At 43.0% G+C, this 6,000-nt stretch overlaps 1 protein-coding gene across 4 annotated transcripts in view; it reads right to left on the bottom strand.

Moving 5' to 3' along the window:
- Nucleotides 1-6,000, bottom strand: part of LOC122815190 (transcriptional enhancer factor TEF-3-like) — a 2,337,692-nt gene that overhangs the window by 452,898 nt on the left and 1,878,794 nt on the right. The gene's annotated exons all lie outside the window — the stretch shown is intronic.

Consider the following 6,000-nt stretch of genomic DNA (forward strand, 5'->3'; position numbering starts at 1 on the left):
ATGCCCATTTCCGAGGGGGTTCTTTGGTGGGAGCATCCAAAGAAGACTCAGAAAGTGAAATATCCTGGACAGGGGTTTCCTGGGCCTTGTGCTCTCGGGTTCCTGGGGGGGGGGTGCTTTTGACAGCTGCGGCTCAGAAGAAACTGGAGGGATGTCCAACATAGGAGGGTTGCTAGAAGCAAGCACCCTCTCCATCACCCAAAAAGCGGGCCCGCCCGAAGAGGAGTGGGAGCCCGGAATCAAAGAAGACAGAATCAGAACCGGAGTCACACCCCAATCTACATGGTCCACCCCCGGCGATGGAGTCTCAAGCAAGTTTGGGGCGGTAGTCACTCTCTGACCCGAAGACAGAACCAACAACACAGTCGGAACTGTGACTGGAGGTTCCACCCCCCGCAAGCATGGGACTGAGGAAGGGTTGGTTCTGATGGAACCGACATGCCGAGGAAGGGGATCCTCTCGAAAATGTTGTATATATGAGCCTTGGAACCGAGAGATCCAAGGGAGGAAAGTATGCAGGGTCACCGGTGTAATAGACCCAAAGCCCAGAGTGGGATGGGGTCTAGGAAAATTTGAAATTCCCCTGGCGGTCAGCAGCTGGTCAAAAAGGTGCACCACATCCAATTCTGAAAGGCTCCTGGTAGATCTTACCGATGCCCCTGAAGGGGAATCATGCTGGTCCAAAAAGGGGCTGCAGGCTTGTCCGGCAAATGGGTCCACAGATGACGAGTACTGGGTCCATAGTGTATCACAGAATGGCATAGATGATTCCAGCTTAGAAACTGGCAACAAAGGAATGGTTAGAGCCGAGAACGTGCTCGGAGCAGAGGTCACAACTGGGGTGGAGATCGAGAATGGCTCCGAAGTTGATGTTGTAACTGACATCGGGACGGAGACGGGCGATGTTGGTGCCAAGATAGAGGCAGACAAACTAGTCAGAACTGAGGTAGTAGTTGGTGCTGTAGTCATTGTGGCCGGGATAGGTGCTGATGAGGTGACCTTGGTATGTATCACTGGAGCCGAACACGGAGCCGAGGTAGTCGGAACCGAGGAGGCAGTATGGTGCTCGGAGGAAGACTTATGGGCCTTGTGCTTATGGCAGTTACCCCTGTCACCAGCCGGTGAAGAAGGATCTGAGCAAGGACGTTTCTTGTCCACAGAAGGAGGGGATGAGACCTCCATCCCAGAAATAGCCTCCGAAAAAGGCGAAGCAAGCAGGCCCTTCAGGATCAGTTTATTACGTCGCTTATTCAGCGTCCGCTGACTGATGCTGGCACAAATATCACATGGAGGTTTCGCCGATAAATGCGGAACCCCCAAACAGTACACACACTCTTCATGAAGGTCGCTACTCGGAAGTTTACCACTGCAAGAAGAGCAGTGTTTAAACCCGTAGTTCCCTTTTTCTCAGACATAATAGCGAACACTCACACAAAAAAGGAAAGAGTGAAGAAAGTGAAGCAAAGAGGAAATACCAACAATGGTATTGGGATACCACAAGGGTAGAAGGGCCAATATCAACAATGGTACGAAACAGATACCTGTGGGTAGAGCTGAGTGTAGAAAGATACCAAAGAACTAGTAACTAACAGGAAAAAAAATCCACAAAAACTTGTAAATTTATAAAGATAAATCACTTAGCTGGAGAGCTCGGTGAAACGCTGCTATATGGCTGTGCGGCAAACGAGATCTGGGGTAACTGAGTGAAGGGCATTGTGGGTAGCAGCTTAGCTCGAGGGTTTTTGGTGCACGCAAGCTTGGCATAAGGCCGACTCGGTTTTGAGGGATCGGAACCGAACCCATCAGTGATGAATAAGAAGAAGAGGATTAATAACTTCAGATCATACATTTAAAATTATATTGTATATTATTGTGTACATGCTTAGTCAATGCATTAACAAGTTTCATTTTCTGTATATCAAACAGGGGTTCACTAATCCTTTCTTTCAGAATTTTGTTCATCTTGCCTACATAAAAAAATTGATACAGTTGACATATAACTAAATATATCATATTAGAAGTGCTGCAGTCAAAATTAAACAGTTTTTTATTAACCAGATGTTTAAAATATTTATCACTTTTAATATAACTACAATAGTATAGCAATAACCGATGAGTGTGTGTGGTATATTGAAGATACCCACACTCACAAGTCAGTTACTGCTACTATACAATGCCATTATTTAAAAAAGAAATTACCATAGGTCTCACTTCTTAAGATGCCACTGTGGAACTCAGGTCTTAGCAATGTGTGACAAACAGCCACAATGAGGAACACCTTATTTTTGTGCTGCTCGAACAAATACAATTTCCATTGGACCATGTTGAACTGGGGTTTCTGCCAAAATCATGAAGATGATTTATTTTTAATCCCATTTATTATCACTGAATGTCTAGTACACAGAAAACTACACTACATGACCAACGTGTTAGTGGCAACAATAATTTAAAGAAAGAGGACACATCTTATAATTCCCTTTCTTACACTAATATAAATGACCCTATATCAATAACATTTAAAAATAAATATAAGAAACTATTTTACAGAAGAACAGTTCATTTTCACAGTCCTTTGTAAGAGCAATTGAATACTCTAGCTCTATTTACTAGCCAATGGACATTAAAAATGGTTCAGCATTAAATAATAAGTTTCATTTACAACTGCTGGAAAGAGACCCCAACACCAATTAGTGCACAGGTAAATTCAGAGGCTAAGGAATTCCAGACAGATCAGAATGAAATCCTGTCTGTGGTTGAAAGTTTAACAAAAGCAAATTACAGCCATGAGAAGTAACTTATGGATTGCAAACTAAAAAGATAAAAAGGTTCCTCTAGGAAGAATTTTGCAATACGTTTTATTAACATCTACAGATTTTACACTGTCCCCTTGATAATATGCTTATATTTTCCATTATTTTGTTACTCCGAGTTGCAAAAATAAATAAATAAATAAATACTCAGTCACTGACTAAACACTTATCTCGGGAATTAAATGAGGAAGCAGCTGCAATCTGGAGCACTTGGCTGATAAAGAAATTATTTACTTTTCTTAAATAATCTCTTCATAGGGTTAATACGGAGGTACTAGGCTATTGGCCCTAGGGCCTATATAAGCCAAGCCAAGAAGGTGCCCTGGCTTTCGCCACCCAAGAAAATTCTTTTCCTGTGCCACTGTCGAGCAGAGCCACAGAAGTGATCCCCAGGGTGACTTTCCTATTTCCCATCCAATCATTAAGATTTTTTGAAGAGTGCTAATGAGAAGCTTTGTTTGATATAGATACGTAGTTTGTTCCAGAGTATGGGAAGTCCCTAGGACAGGAATCTATCCCTCCAGCATGTTCTGTTTATTGTGGTGACAAGGTTTAGGTCCCTAGAGCATCTAGCTCAGAGGGATTGGGATTTCTTTAAGTGGAGCATGTCCAACAGCTCTGGGTTTGACATAGCTTTGTATGTTAGGCAGAGATCGCCTCTGAGTAGGAGATATGCGACAGAGTAAAGCTGGAGATTTTTGAGACGGTCTGCATAGGGCATCTGTTTGAGGCCGGTAATCCTCTTTGTGAGGTATTTCTGTAGTCTTTCCAATTGTTGTAGATGTCTTGTGAGGTACATACCAAAAGGGGCATTGTACTCAATAATGGGTCTAATGAGTGACGAGTAGAGGGGAACAATGACCTCTTTTTTCCTGGATGAGAAACCTTTTGTGATGAGGTGTGCCACGTAGAAGGATTTCCTGACTACTGTGGCGATGTGCTTATCAAAGAAAAGACTACTGTCCACCTGTGTCCCAAGGTCTCTTATCACACTTTCGGTATTAAGTTTACTACTGCCTATGTGGTAGTTCATGGGTACAGAGTTTTTACCAAAGGAGATGACAATGCACTTTTTGGCATTGAGCTTGAGACCATGGCTTTGACACCAGGCATCTGTCTCAGTGAAGCCCTTTTGTAGGATGTCCACATCGTTAGGAGTTTCGATTATTGCTCTTAGTTTGCAGTCATCTGCAAACTTTGTTAGCCAAAGACCTTCTGTGTTAGCCTGTACTTCAGAGAAGTAGATACCAAACAGGACAGAACCCAGGACTGAACCCTGTGGTACTCCAGGTCTCACTGGTCTTAAGTCGGATTTGGAGTCTGCTACTTTCACAGTGTGGGTTCTGTCAGTGAGCCAGTTGGCAACCCATCTTGTGACATAGGGATTTATACCTAGTTTAGTGAGTTTATCTATAATTCCAGAGTTGGGGATGGTGTTGAAAGCCTTGGCAAGATCTAGACAGGCTGTGTGAACCACCTTACCCTCGTCTACGGCTTTGGTGACTGCTTCAAAGAAGTCTATCAGGTTTAGAAGACATGATCTGCCTTTTACAAACCCGAACTGGGTGGGGTCCAGAGTTTGGAGATTACCAATGTCTTTGTTTATAAGTTCCATGATGATTCGTTCTATGGCTTTGCAGACCAGGCTTGTCAGGCTAATGGGGCGGTATTTCCTGGGGTCGATGGTGGCTCCCCTGTGTGGAGTGGGATAACCATCGCTGTGCGCCATTCAGTGGGCACAAAGCCTGAGGTGAGGCTATGACTGAACATGGTACTTAGATGGGGTGCCAGTTCGCTCTGTAGTTTGTGTAGAATGCAGCCTGTAATGTTGTCAGGTCCCATGGATGCTGTGTTCTTGGCTTTGGAGAGCGTGGTTTTTACCTGTGCAGCCGTGATTACAGGAACTCTCCATTCTTGCAGTATAGAAATGGGCCCTTTAGGGGGTGAGAGGGGGGGTAAAGTTAGCACTAAACCTATCTGCCAGGATGTTGGCAAAATCAGTTGGTTCTGTATATTTACTGCCATTGTGCTGTAACTCAGAGCAGATCTGAGTATTGCCATTGAGATTCTTGTCATAGCTATAGAATGCTTTGAGGTTGTCTTTAGAATCAGTGACAATTTTGCTTTTGTCACTAGCTTTGGAGGATTTTATGAGGGATTTCAGCTTCTTACTGAGGCTGACCAGGGAGTTCCTCCAATCATGGGATTTTACTCTTTTTTTGCAACAGTTTCTTTCTTCTCTTGCAGAGTTTGTTTATGGCAGAGGACCACCAGATTGGCTTAATTTTTTTGGAGGATAGCATCTTTGTTCTGTTAGGGATAGCACAATCCATGCACTCATGTAAGTGCTTATAAAGTGAATTGTGTAGGATTCAGCAGTCGTACTTCTATTGTCCGTCTGTATGGGTGTCGTGACATTTGCCACTTCTGTCTTAAGAATCGTAAAGTTGGAGAAATTTTTTACGGTAGTTTCAATAATGGGGGGTGGAGACGGTACGTGGATGTCTAGGGTGATTAGCTTGTGGTCAGATCTGACCAATGAGGAATTGACCTTTGGTGTGGAACACCGGTCACCCATGTTGGTAATGACCAGGTCTAGGATATTGCTGCCCCTGATGGGGGTGTGGATAAGTTGATCTAAGACATTGGAATTTATGAATTCCAGAAATCTTTGACCAAAAGAGTTGGTACATGAGTAGTTTTCCCAGTTAATGGTGGGGTAGTTGAAATTGCCCATTATTAGGGTGCCCTTTCCCATTGTTTCGGCATTCTTCCCCTTTGCTGATGTACTGCTCAGTTCATTAGTGCTTTGGAAAGCAAGCGGAAACAATGTGGAAGGACAGTTTAGAGGTACATGAGAGACAGGGCAAAAATATAAGGAAAATCAGATACATTTCTTTAGTTTTGCATAACATACCTAATTTTCCATGTATTTTCTATACCCTCCATCCATACCTCTTGACCTCTTAGCTCAAAAAAACTGCAAAGCCTTACACTGATGTTTTAATATACTAATTAGGTACAATTACAACACTGGAAAGTTCCTGTGTTATTATATGTAACCTCTGTTTTACTCAGATTACGCCAATAACACAGCTGTTGCTTTAGAGATGTTTTATTTTTATAAGACAAAGAAGGAGTATCACTTATATTTTTTAAATCTGAATTGACTGTTAAAATAGACCAATTC

Source organism: Protopterus annectens, chromosome 11.part0, assembly GCF_019279795.1.
Source record: "Protopterus annectens isolate FY-2018-M chromosome 11.part0, PAN1.0, whole genome shotgun sequence".
NCBI lineage: Eukaryota > Metazoa > Chordata > Ceratodontiformes > Protopteridae > Protopterus > Protopterus annectens.